This window comes from Acipenser ruthenus, chromosome 2 (genome assembly GCF_902713425.1).
Source record: "Acipenser ruthenus chromosome 2, fAciRut3.2 maternal haplotype, whole genome shotgun sequence".
NCBI classification, from domain to species: Eukaryota; Metazoa; Chordata; class Actinopteri; order Acipenseriformes; family Acipenseridae; genus Acipenser; species Acipenser ruthenus.
The window spans coordinates 26,376,784-26,389,523 of NC_081190.1; the positions used below are offsets into that span (position 1 = coordinate 26,376,784).

The 12,740-nt window shown below is 36.8% G+C and overlaps 1 protein-coding gene across 3 annotated transcripts in view; it reads left to right on the plus strand.

Moving 5' to 3' along the window:
* Nucleotides 1-12,740, plus strand: part of LOC117424174 (colorectal mutant cancer protein) — a 140,947-nt gene that overhangs the window by 13,476 nt on the left and 114,731 nt on the right. The gene's annotated exons all lie outside the window — the stretch shown is intronic.

Consider the following 12,740-nt stretch of genomic DNA (forward strand, 5'->3'; position numbering starts at 1 on the left):
GCTGCAGTAATTACAATTATACTAAGAAGTAACATAAACAACTACACACATGGAGATGTTTACAGTATTTATTCTGAATAACTAAACAATGATTACAGGTACAAATACAGAAACTTACTGTTACAGTGATAATGATCGAATGACAAATAAATGCATAATTGAACTGTAATCAATCAATTTATGGTATAATTATAATTACGCATGTGTGCCAAGGTTCAGCTACAATTACATTTACATTGGTGGAAATATGGAAATGAAATTGTGAACATCCACATATGAATCTACCATATTTGCTCGAGTATAAGTTGAGAAATGTAAACCCAAAACACAATCCTGAAGTTGGGGGGGTCGACTAATACACGAGCAAAAATATGAACCGATCAATAATTTATAGTAAAAGCCTATGTTTACTGATTGCGATGACTGGCGGCAGCATGAACTCTATGGAGGGGCATAATAATAATAATAATAATAATAATAATAATAATAATAATAACAACAACAACAATGTTCCCTTTTCTATTGCGTGATCCTGCAGCATAATGTATTTGCTTACGATTGTAAGTCGTCCTGGATAAGGGCGTCTGCTAAGAAATAAAAAATAATAATAATAATAATAATAATAATAATAGTGCTTCGTGGGAAAACAGCAGCACCTCCATTGTTGTGGGCAAATCCTTGTTGCCCTCGTTGCCAGAGCCGATGCTTCTAATTTCTCTCAAATCAAAACGCAAACATCTCAAGATTTGGCGAAAACGATTCTGTGACATTGTCTATATATAAAAAAAATGAATCCCAGGTTTGTTTACATCCAGGAGCTGTCATGTAAAACCCAGACACAGTTTCATTGAATTACAGCCAGACCACCCCACCCCACCCCCCACATTCCATTGAAATACATACTTCCGTGTGGGCTAGGAAGGAAATGGGGGTGGGGCTTGTATACTAAAATAATACTATTGTAGGCTATACAAAAAACAACAAAAAAAGCATGTACTGTATTGTAATACGCGTCAAAATGGCACGTCTGGCAGTTCTAGGTAGAAGCGTGTGAGGTACTCCCCGCCCCTGTGCATATTTTGTTTTTGATTATTATTATTATTATTATTATTATTATTATTATTATTATTATTATTATTATTATTATTTATGTATTGTATATATGACGGTGAAAAGCCCTTATTTTTTGGCAGGACGAGCAAGGTGCCTTCCGCCATTATTTGTCTTTGTTAAACTACCTCGTGGGAATGCGTGACTGTCAGCTACTGATTATTCTGGATTATGCAAATCTGCCATTCAAACGTTGTCAGGATATCTCATACGTATATTTAGGAAATAAATAAATAAATTATACCTGAATCTCGCCCTCACAATGGGGAGGATCGACGTTTACACAAGGTCAACTCGAGCAAATACAGTTATTTATTATTGGAAGTGAGACTTCTTTATATTTAACAAGTTGCATGTAGTATTATGTCTATCTGGTTGTTTTTTTTTTTTTTTTTTCAAACTTGGTTATACGACTCTTCTACATCAGGAGTTCAGAGCTCTGCGATCCCTGGAACTTCAAAGGAAGTCATACTGGTGAGACATAAAGGCTTGAGTCTTGTTCTGGCATGCTTTGGGGCAGAGGGCTCTTTTTGTTGGATGAGAATTGAAAGGTTTTGCTGAAATATGCTGCTGGGGATTGGCTGTGTGTAAAAATAGCTGTTTATCTGATAAAGAAGTTTTTGTTAAGTATTTTTTTCTCTCTCCTCTACCATATTGTTATAAGTAATAGAGTGATGGACTGCTTTGACATGCAGACTCACTGCACCTTAACCCTGACCTGAAAGTGAGTAGGGGGGGAACTGCTCTGAAGATCAGAAGGAAACTATGTCTCTTTCCGCATTCAGACCTGGCCCTGAAAACTGAAATATTTTTTCAATCCGTGCCACGTTTAAAACACTTGCAGATTGGTCCCACTCCCCCTCATAATCCTGTTTGCTCTTATTCCAATGGTTTGAATTGCAAAGCACAAAATGGTGGAAATTAAACTAAAAAAGAGGCATAAAGAAAGCACAACTGTTTTTCTTGGACTGTTCTGTTGAAGGGGTTTCCAGAAAACTAGCAGGGACATAAGTTAGAAAGAAGAAAATTCAAAAGTTAAGTTGGAACTTTATTTGTTTTTTAAAGAATGTACATGCTGTACTGTGCCTCCCCCTCACTTTATGAAAGGAAATAAAATGAACTTTTTTTTATTCAATCTATTTTTCAAGCGCCTTTGCTTACAGGGTCTCACACATCTTCTCGGTTACAGAACAGAACCCTTTCACAAAATGATGTATCATTGGAATTTGTTTATGTGGATATTCCGCCAATGTATTGTAATGTGTAAATATCCCAAACCATTTATATCCATTTTAAGAAATGTAATTTATGATATTCAGGTGACTCATCATTATTAAGTGTATTGTTTTTGCATGTCTCTTCCCATCTGGACAAAAGAAAAAGTTAAATTTAAACATTTTATACAAATATATAGAGGCCCGTGTTTTATCGCAAATACAAAATAGCACAAAATAAAACGAAATGTAACATTTAAAACGAAATATAATTATAAAGCAAGCATAGAATTACATTTTTAAATTGGGAGGTTTATAGAAAAAATACTTTAAATAAATACGTGCAATCGTAGTTGTCAAGGCTCAGTCGTTACCATGGACACAGTTTGAAGGGAAATGGAAGCTCTGACTAGCACTTGATCAGATGTATAATTTGGAGCGAGTCGTTTGTGAATTAATATTGTGATGGAAGAGAAGAAATGTTTGTTTCTAAAATGCATAAATGGCGCGTAACATTTAAGGAACGCTGCAAAGAATTTGAGCATGAGGGGATGTATGCAGCAGATGTTGACAAAATAATGATGTGCAGATTTTGCAACTGTTTTATTTCAAGTGGTGCAAACTTTGCATTGGAGCAAATGCACTATGATCTTTGATGGCCAGTGGGTAATATTATTAATAGACTGAAATGGAAGCAGAGTCCACTTGTTACCGAAGATAGCTCTGTGAATGTGAGGAGGCTGTGTGGTCCAGTGGTTAAAGAAAAGGGCTTGTAACCAGGAGGTCCCCGGTTCTAATCCCACCTCAGCCACTGACTCATTGTGTGACCCTGAGCAAGTCACTTAACCTCGTGCTCCGTCTTTCGGGTGAGACGTAGTTGTAAGTGACTCTGCAGCTGATGCATAGTTCACGCACCCTAGTCTCTGTAAGTCGCCTTGGAGAAAGGCGTCTGCTAAATAAACAAATAATAATAATAAATAAACAAATAATAATAACACACACTTCTTGACTGTAGAGGGCAGCAGATGATCACCTGGGATGGTGTATAGAGCTTGTAAAAGATCTGCATCTCCCTGTGTTCTACAAAACAGACTTGCACATGCATGGAGAGCATGTGACCTGTACCATAGATAATTATTGTGCATGTTTATCAGCAAAGAGAAGTGTTGTTGTTCTGCAGTCATTTTACAAAGCACATTGCATGTTAAAATGGAAACTAGAGTTTACACTGGAAAACATTGTTTTGTATTTCAGCAGCTATTCTTAGCCTTGTACTGTATCATGCCCAGTGATAATTGACTGTTTCTAATACAAAGTTGGAATGGCATAGCTCCCATTTTTAAAAGAACAATTACATGCTTATGTACAGTAAGGGACTTGATGATTCCCTCAACCACGAACATGCTATTTATTTCCAAATGTAGCATATTAACAAATTGAGAAATGCTTGGATTAGCACAGTGATTTGCTATTTAAATTACCAGCCAATGACGTTTTGAAACAGTAAATTAATTCACCACATAATCTGTTTGAACAATGTTATGCAATATACTTGATTTAACTAGCTAGTATGTGTGGATACGTGCACATTATGTGTTTATAGGATTCTGTGCATAATTAATATTTTCTACACACAAATTACACTACATAAATTATAATTTTACTGTCCAGTTTGACTGTTTTCAGCATATGCATTGTAATAAATCAGAGGAGTTTAGTATTTAGTGTTTTGTTTAAAATAGACTAACATTCTGTGCTGCTAATTCCCTAAACCCATGCATTCATTAACGTATACATATTTATTATTTATGTGAGTAGATATCTGATGTGTCTTGTATCAGATTTCAAGGGCACACTTTTGTTGCCATGCCTTCTATAGATTGCATAAACCATTTAGTGCTTTATTATCATCAGTATCATTTTGACAAATGCTTAGAGCAGATGACTATTGACACTGGTGAACTAGAGGTTAAGTAATTTCTGTTGAGACAGAGACTGATTTCTTTGTCTCAAGTTGTAACTGTAGTAGTCTGCTTTATCTATTATGCGATACAGCTGCCTTCACCCTTGCAATTTCAATCTGTGTGTCAAAGCAATAAAAAGCACAAGGACTTGTAAATCTACCAGCACCTTTACCCCATGACCTGCAAGTACTGTTTCTGGTGATGTGTTTTGTTGCCAGGAGACATTTTTAGATTCTGGCACTGTTTCCGTCCTGTACGCCTTGTGGACCAATTAAAGAATTGTGACAGTTAAAGGGTTAATCCAGATTTTTCTATATTTCATCAGAGAATAAAACCAAGAACATGATGGTGTATGCAGATCACGCTCCCTTCTGCAGGGCTGCTTGGCTTTGGTTTCCATAACAGCCATTCATTTCAATCAGAGCATCAGCATTGTTGCAAGAGGGAGCATGATCTGGATACACCATGGTGCTCACAAGACAAAAAGGTTTTTCGCCTGGTAAATGCAGTTAAAGTTGACAAATGTTCTTTCAGCTGATTTTAACGGTATGACCCACAAATATCAAAGCAGTCGGGTTTACTGTATGCTGAAAAATATATCTGCATGATACAGATGAGGCAGGTTACAGCAAATTTTAAAGCAATGTGTTTGGTCTGAACCCTGCATACTAAGGTTTAAGAAGAGTGGCACGGTAACCATTAAGCATGATCTCCTTACCTTGTTTTTTCAGAAGGTTCTAGCAATCTTAATGTAAAACTTTTAAGAAAGGCAAGTCAAGTACAGAAACATTACACTGATGAAAGGTACTAGTCGAAACGTTTAATTATCGCTGAATCGATGATTGAGTGCTTTTGAAGTAATGGAGAATAAGTCTTATCATATTGCTTGAAATCGCCCCAGGAATCCAAACTTTTTACCAAATGTACTGCATAAGTATTTGATCTGTAAAATATGTGTATTTGTTTTAGATATGCCATACAGTACTTTTCAGTTCTAATTTGCAGTTGTGCTGTGAACTCTAACTCAGTCAAGCAGCTTGTGCGTCTGGTTCACTCGGCATAGAGGCTGTAATTTGTAAGTGCTGCATGCAGGCTGGTTTAGTTAGCGCTGCAAGTGAACTGTGCTGAGCTTTACACAGAAAACTGCTGAGGTGTTTTAATAAACCAATGGACCTTCATGTTCTTTTGCAGCTGAGCTGGTGGATTTGTTCCAGCTAATCAACTGCAATGAGAGAATTATAGTCTGAGGGTAATTAACCAACACTGTAATTAAGCTTGTTTTGTCACGTAAATACATTGGCTGGTAATTTAGACTTGATTAGCATTTCAAGTTTTAAGCAGTACATTAGTGTGCTTGTACAGGTATTTGTATTCTGCTAAATATTAATCAATGAAATGATTCTGCCAAAGAATAATTCTTATGACATAGACATTTAATGTCTTAAAACATATCGTTTTAAATTGAACTGTTGAGCCCAAATACACATACTACTCTATACGAGGGCACACAAATGTCCACGTGTAAATCTGTAGGAAAAACTACAAACAAAACAACATCCATCAACATGACAGGCTGGACAGCATGCTTTTCCCACACACACACTTAACATGATCATTGAAGTGATTTCCATGAGTCAATATTGGCTAATTACATTATTGGTCTAATTTTCTAAAGTACTTTACTGTCGGTGGGCAGCGTCCCCTGTTATTGTTTTGAGGGGCCTGTCCTTTAACAGGATGGCAGTAGGCTTTTGAGTGATATACTATATTTCAGTCTGAGGTTCAACTGAGTTTTGTTATTGACGGACATATTCAGAAACAATGAAGAGTGTATGTCATTTTTTCTATATGTTCAAGCCTTCACGTGTTGCATACAGTATGGCTGAGTCTATGGTGCCTTCCAGTGACCCTGTTAGGAATTATGAAACAGTTGTGGATTTGAGGAAATAATAAAAACACATTGAATGGTATTGCTTTGCCTTGGCCTCTAATTAAAGCCACATGGGTTCACACAGGCATGCAGCTCCACTTCGCTTTTCTTGTTGGGTGATTTAAGTGAGTGAGCATCTTTCTTTGAGGATTATTTTGTTTGCTGATGTACAGATAGACATTGTTAACCATAGATATTTACATAACTCTCTGTCAAACACCCATATAGCTGACAGGAACCATAAGTTACTAAGTTACTGTAGCTAACCTGATATTGTTTCAAAGTTTGGCAGTCCTATTGAGTTTGTTATTGTAGAGTCTGCTTTAAATCATACTGCAAAATAATGTGGTTCAAGTTATGTATCACAATGAATAGTTTTGAAGCATTTGCAAAATACTATTGCTATTTAATATCATTATTAAAAGGGTTTTTAGTATCAAATGGTTACACGATACAGATCAAAAGCAAGGCTGTGGAGTTTACAAACAAAACAAATAGCTTACTGTTGCTTCCTGCTGTGTTGTATATATTCACTAAATATTGTTTACAACATAATCACAGTTGTTCTAATGTTTTTATTCACATACCGTTAATCATAAATACATTTTGCCCTGTGATTTTCGTTTGACATTTATGAATTTCTGGCTATTTTGAATGTCCAATTATGTTCCCTTACCATTGTTAAAAAGAAGAAGAAAAAGTTGCCATTTGATGCCAGAGTACAAAGTGCATTCTTGAGTATTAAAAAACAAGCTCAAGGCTATCAAAACAGAACTCTGTCCATAAAAACAAGAAGAAGAAGGAATCAGCTCGGTTAAAATAAACTGTAACACAATGAAGTAACAGGGAAACGGTTCTACTGCACTGTTGGTAAAAGGTGCAAATGTAATCTAATCAAATTAAGCTACCATGAAGAGTTCCTAACATACATGTGCAAACACAGTTTAAGGATTGGTATAAATCAGTACAGCTGTCTATGGCAAAGTGGGTAAGTGTGTGCCGGTGGATGTAATGCAGCAGTGCAGAATAAAACAGACAGACAATTATATTCAGGTGCAAGGGTGTTTATTGATGAACAATGTCCAGATCCTTATAGCAAACACCTGTAAATAATAATGTTGGAGTGATACAGGGGTAATTATAATCCCTGGGTTTGACCAAAAAGTCCCGTTCTTTATACACCCACACGAAACACAAACACAGTTCACAGTGAGTGATTATTAGTGCTCGTGGTGCAAAGACAGTTCCCCATGAACAAAGGGAAAGTGCAAGTGTCTGGCTGAACAATGACAGCTCTGGATCGTGCTAGTAGTCTAAAATAACAAGCAGACAGTTTTTACTTTGACAAACAAAACCCAACGCTCACGTTCTTTTTGATTTCACAGGCTTTTGTTTCCTTCTAGGTTTTCGCTCTAACCATTTACAAAGGAACAGATCACTTTCACTGCAACCTCTATTTATACCCTCCCTCATGACCCCTTGGTTAACGAGCGCATCCGCTCCTCCAATCCGTGGATGCCACGCCGTTTCCCGTTCGGGTACCGTAGCTTAGCCCCTTTTCTAGATGGCCGACTTCCACCTAACCCTGGGAATAAACTGTCACGCTATTTAGTCCAGGGTACTCTTTTCCCTTTACACAGCACCCTTGCAGGTCGGGAGGGAGATCTAACACCATTTGATCTCTGTCACACTGTCTAATCAGACAGGTATATTTTTTGAGAAATAAGTCACTTGTGAGTAAGATTATGAATTGTAGCCATTTATATATATATATATATATATATATATATATATATATATATATATATATATATATATATAATTAGCTTTTCTGATTGAAAAATGATGTGTGTTATACAATGGATTATAAATTATGCAAGGGTAGGGTTTCTTTGTTTTATTTAAACATGTATCGTTTATTAAAAAACATTTAAAAATTGGTGTAAATTTCTTTAGTTACGGTTTTCTACTGGTTGTAAAGATTTTGTTGGTCTAAAATCAGTATTTTCATGCTTGAGTGGGCCAAACTATAGATTTTGTGGAACACATGAAAATAAAGGACTTTGAATATAACTTGAATAGAAGCTCAGGTTGTATTATACTTTTTAAATTATTAAACTACAACTTTTACCCCCATCTATATGCTTTTGGAAAAGTCTAATCTGTCTAGTAACATTAAGGAATTGTCTGGTTCGAGAGATTCACTGTAACTCCTTTGGCAATATGCCTCATCTGCCTGTTTCTAGGGAAATCAAGGATTGGCATAATTTTCATGTGAAGCCTTAGTAATCAGAAAGAGTATTTGTTCTTAGATTGTATTAGTAGCAAGTTTGTTGCGTTTTTTTTTTTTTTTTTTTACTGCCACAATACCTCCCTTACATTTTAAAAGAAGAAAAAAACAACTGTTTTTGTACATTCTATTATATAGTGGATATTATCTGCACAATAACAATTTCAAGATTATCACTGAGGATTAAACTGACTTCCTGCCACAGTGCCGACTGCATGTTATTCCTGGAATCTTGCCTAGAATAGCTTTATTGGTGCCACACAGCACTGAATTGAATAACTATTTGCTTACCATTGCATGTTAACTGAACAAGACGTTTGTAGCAGTCTTAAATCATTCAAAATGAACTGAACTGGAACTAATGCTCCTCAAAATAAAAAAGATGATAAAAAAGATTATTAATCATTCTGCCTGATGCACAAGTGCCTTAATGTTCTATAAGCCAGGGTCACCAAAGCACAGCGCTTGTATGAAAGAGCAGGATATGATAACATTGTAGTTGTATTGCATAGGAGGCTGTGTGGTCCAGTGGTTAAAGAAAAGTGCTTGTAACCAGGAGGTCCCCGGTTCAAATCCCACCTCAGCCACTGACTCATTGTGTGACCCTGAGCAAGTCACTTAACCTCCTTGTGCTCCGTCTTTCGGGTGAGACGTAGTTGTAAGTGACTCTGCAGCTGATGCTTAGTTCACACACCTTAGTCTCTGTAAGTCGCCTTGGATAAAGGCATCTGCTAAATAAAGAAATAATAATAATAATATTGCAAGGTAAGATAGTTCTTATTTCTTACAGTAAATACATTCCGTATAGGCTGATGCTGTTGTCTGTGTTGTGTATGGAGTTGGGATAATTTAGGCCAGGGGTTTTCAACCTTTCTTTGAAACTGTACCCCTTCTGTCGGGAGGTTTCAGCTAAAGTACCCGTTACAATTTTAACTCATTGAATGGTACCACAGTTGCAGTAAAAGGCAGAATAATCTGATTAACACATTTCTTCTTGTTTTCCTGTTATATTTAATATATAATTTTCCACAACAGTCTGGGACTGACAAACTAGTTTAAGACAGGATATGAAGATAAAACTATACTAACTAACAATGATAAACCTTTTTTTTTTTTTAAAACCAGCATAAAAATGATCCAAAGGGACTGTATAACTTTCTGTCACTTTGCACTTCTTGTGTTTTTTTCCTTCGTTTTTGTTTTGCAGGTAAGAAATGTATACATTTCAAACACTGAAAACATTCACCCACCCGTTATTGCTGTTACTAAAATGCAGCCGCGCTAGTAAATAAAACCAAAACCAAAGTATGTGTATTGTGATAACTATTTATGTTTACCAGAGAATTTATATTTAAAAAAATGTATTTAAAAAAAAAAAAAAGCAAAAACATTGTGCTTCACTGATACGACAAGTTGAAAACAGCAAAGATCTTGAGCCACACAGAGCGCTCTCCATAGGCATAATTGCCAGACGCCTGCTTCACCTATATTTATACACAGTGGTTTAGAGAATATATAATGCCATTAAAAAGTCAATTCAAGATCATTATTTTCTTTTACTTTCATTTTTAATTGTGCATTCTGAGTCGTCCTGCGTCCCTATGACCCTTAGAAGTACCCCCAGGGGTATGCGGACCCCCGGTTGAAAAGCCCTGATTTAGGCTAATGAGGGAGGAAAAAAGACAATCGTGTTTTAAGTAAGAATGAAACATGTTTAAACCTGGAGTGGATTATCATTTGTTAAGAAATACAAGTTTACCAGAAAAATAACAAACAGACAGGGCTTTAACTGCTGAATGGGAGGGGTGTTTGGAGTACATTTTTAACATGTTTACATATGCTGTACAATTAACATCTGATGTTACTGACTCAAGTACTATACTATAGACTTGCTCCTTTTCTTAACATCTGCCCAAGCAGAATGTTTAGCTTGTTGAAGAAAGCTAGTCTCCTTTTGTACTTTTTTTTGTGTGTGCTCACAGTATGCTTTGATCTGTTGCCCGTTAGGCTTACATCAAACCAAATACATCAAACCAAATAATCAAGATTCAATTCAGATTGTGCTGTACTACAGTATGTCATGTTGTTTTCACCACTAATGCATTATGTTGTACATTCATTTTACAAGCGAAAACTGTCTCAGGTCTTAAGTTTCAAAGGGTAATATACAGCAAGCGTGCCTACCGTACATTTATTTGGAACTTGTACAGTAAAATCCTTTTTCAAGCACCTTTGTTATTTGAACAGCCTCACAGTAATGGGTCCTGTTACAGTATGTCAGAGAAAATGCCCTAACCGGATCTCCTCCTGTGGTGTTTCCAGGGCTGTGCATTATATATTAAAAGGCACGTGGGCTGTATTGTAAGTATTTCTGGAGGATTGTCTTGTTAACAATTAATAATTTGATTATCTGAACTAATTGATAACCCATGGTCCAAATTAGTTTGTATAATTATAATTTTAAATCTATGTATATTTAGTACTTTTTTTCAGTTTATGAAAGTGACAGACTCCAATAGAACGTGTGTACAAAACAATTAAAAAGTAGAATCTGGACCGTGTGTTTTAATCTGGGATATATACAGTCGACTCCACATAATTGCATGGGCTCGGGATCAGTGTGAGGTCATGCATATGCACATAACAGGAGTGAGGGAATTCAGTGGGATACAATGACAATAGGTCTATAGGTACGTGTACCAGTGTATATATGACTCGTTTTGATCAGATTCATAACTTTATTTTTCCCTTATTTTATTACAAGTAACTTAAAATACTGAACAAGTTCAGAAAAAATATGAAAAGTAAAATAATTTATATAGCTTGTAAACAGGTATATGTACATACCCGTTTCTTTTGAAATGTATATTTTATTATATTTTTTCACTGTTTGTAGTCGTGCTATATATGCGCTCATTTTGAAAATAAAGCCTTTTATGTTTAATTTTCCATTTAAATATGGTGTTTCTGCGATGCAAATGTTAGATATGAATAAACCTGTTGAGTTGTATCCGATAGTATGTCTTTCATTTTCGTAATGAAGCAGTTTAAAAATGTAGTCCAGGACGCGCCCTATAGCCTGGACGTTGCCGGCTTGAGTCCAGGATATTCCATTGCCAACCATGGAGGGGAGTTACCAGGGGTCGGTGCACAATTGGCCGATCAACGCCCGGGGGGGGGGTTTAGGTCGGCCTGGGTGTCCTCGGCTCACGGCGCACCAGCGACCCCTGTAGTCTGACCGGGTGCCTGTGGGTGTGCCTGTAAGGTGCCCAGAGCTGCATTGTCCTCCGGTGCTGTAGCTCTGAGGTGGCTGCATGGTGGGCCTGCAGTGTGTAAAGAAGTGGTCGGCTGACGGCACACGCTTCGGAGGACAACGTGTGTTTTTCTTCGGCCTCCGGAGTCAGTGCAGGGGTGGTAGTGACCATGCCCCGCTTGAGTAATGAAGATCGCCTGGTTGCTATTGGCATGATTGAAGTTGGCCTGTCTGTAAGAGAATTTGACAGGAGAATAAGATGTTCTGCTTCAACAGTCAGCAGACTAGTCCAGAGAAACCAGGAAAACAGCTCTGTGAGGGTCAGGCCATGTTGGAAGACAGAGGGGTCACCACACCGGCCCAGGGCCGTCACATCCTACTGATCCATAATATACTGTACACCTCCCGGGGTTGTTATCTCGTGTACATGTCATTTAATAACATGAGCTATCTCACTCAAATATGAAATCTGTGCAGTTCAGCTTGCTCTTGGGTTACATAGAGCCATGGAAAGACAAAATGTGTGTGTTTGTGCCAAGAAGCATGCTGTTGTTGCATAACTTATTAAATTGTTAAATCGTTCAGATGAGTTAAAGTAATTGTTATTTGTACAGACTTGGTTTTAACTGTTACATTTGACCAGTTCTCAGTCCCCTAAAATATTGTATTGTACCTCCTGATTTTGTTTTTAAAGGGAAGGAAAGGATGGTAATGCATGATGATGTATTTAAATGAGGCACCCCACTCTGAATAATGAGAGAAGCTTTATTCACTCTGTATTTACTAAAGGGCGATAATCATAATGTGCACCTTAAAGTGAGTGATAATTAGTTTGTTTGGAAACCAAGCTTTAACCACTGATAGGCGCAAATATTTAGATCTATTTTTCTGGGCTGAAATCTATCTGGTATCATGGAGGCATTACTTGCAAGTTTTCATATAGAACAAAGAAAATAATCTGTAAATAACAGGTTATATT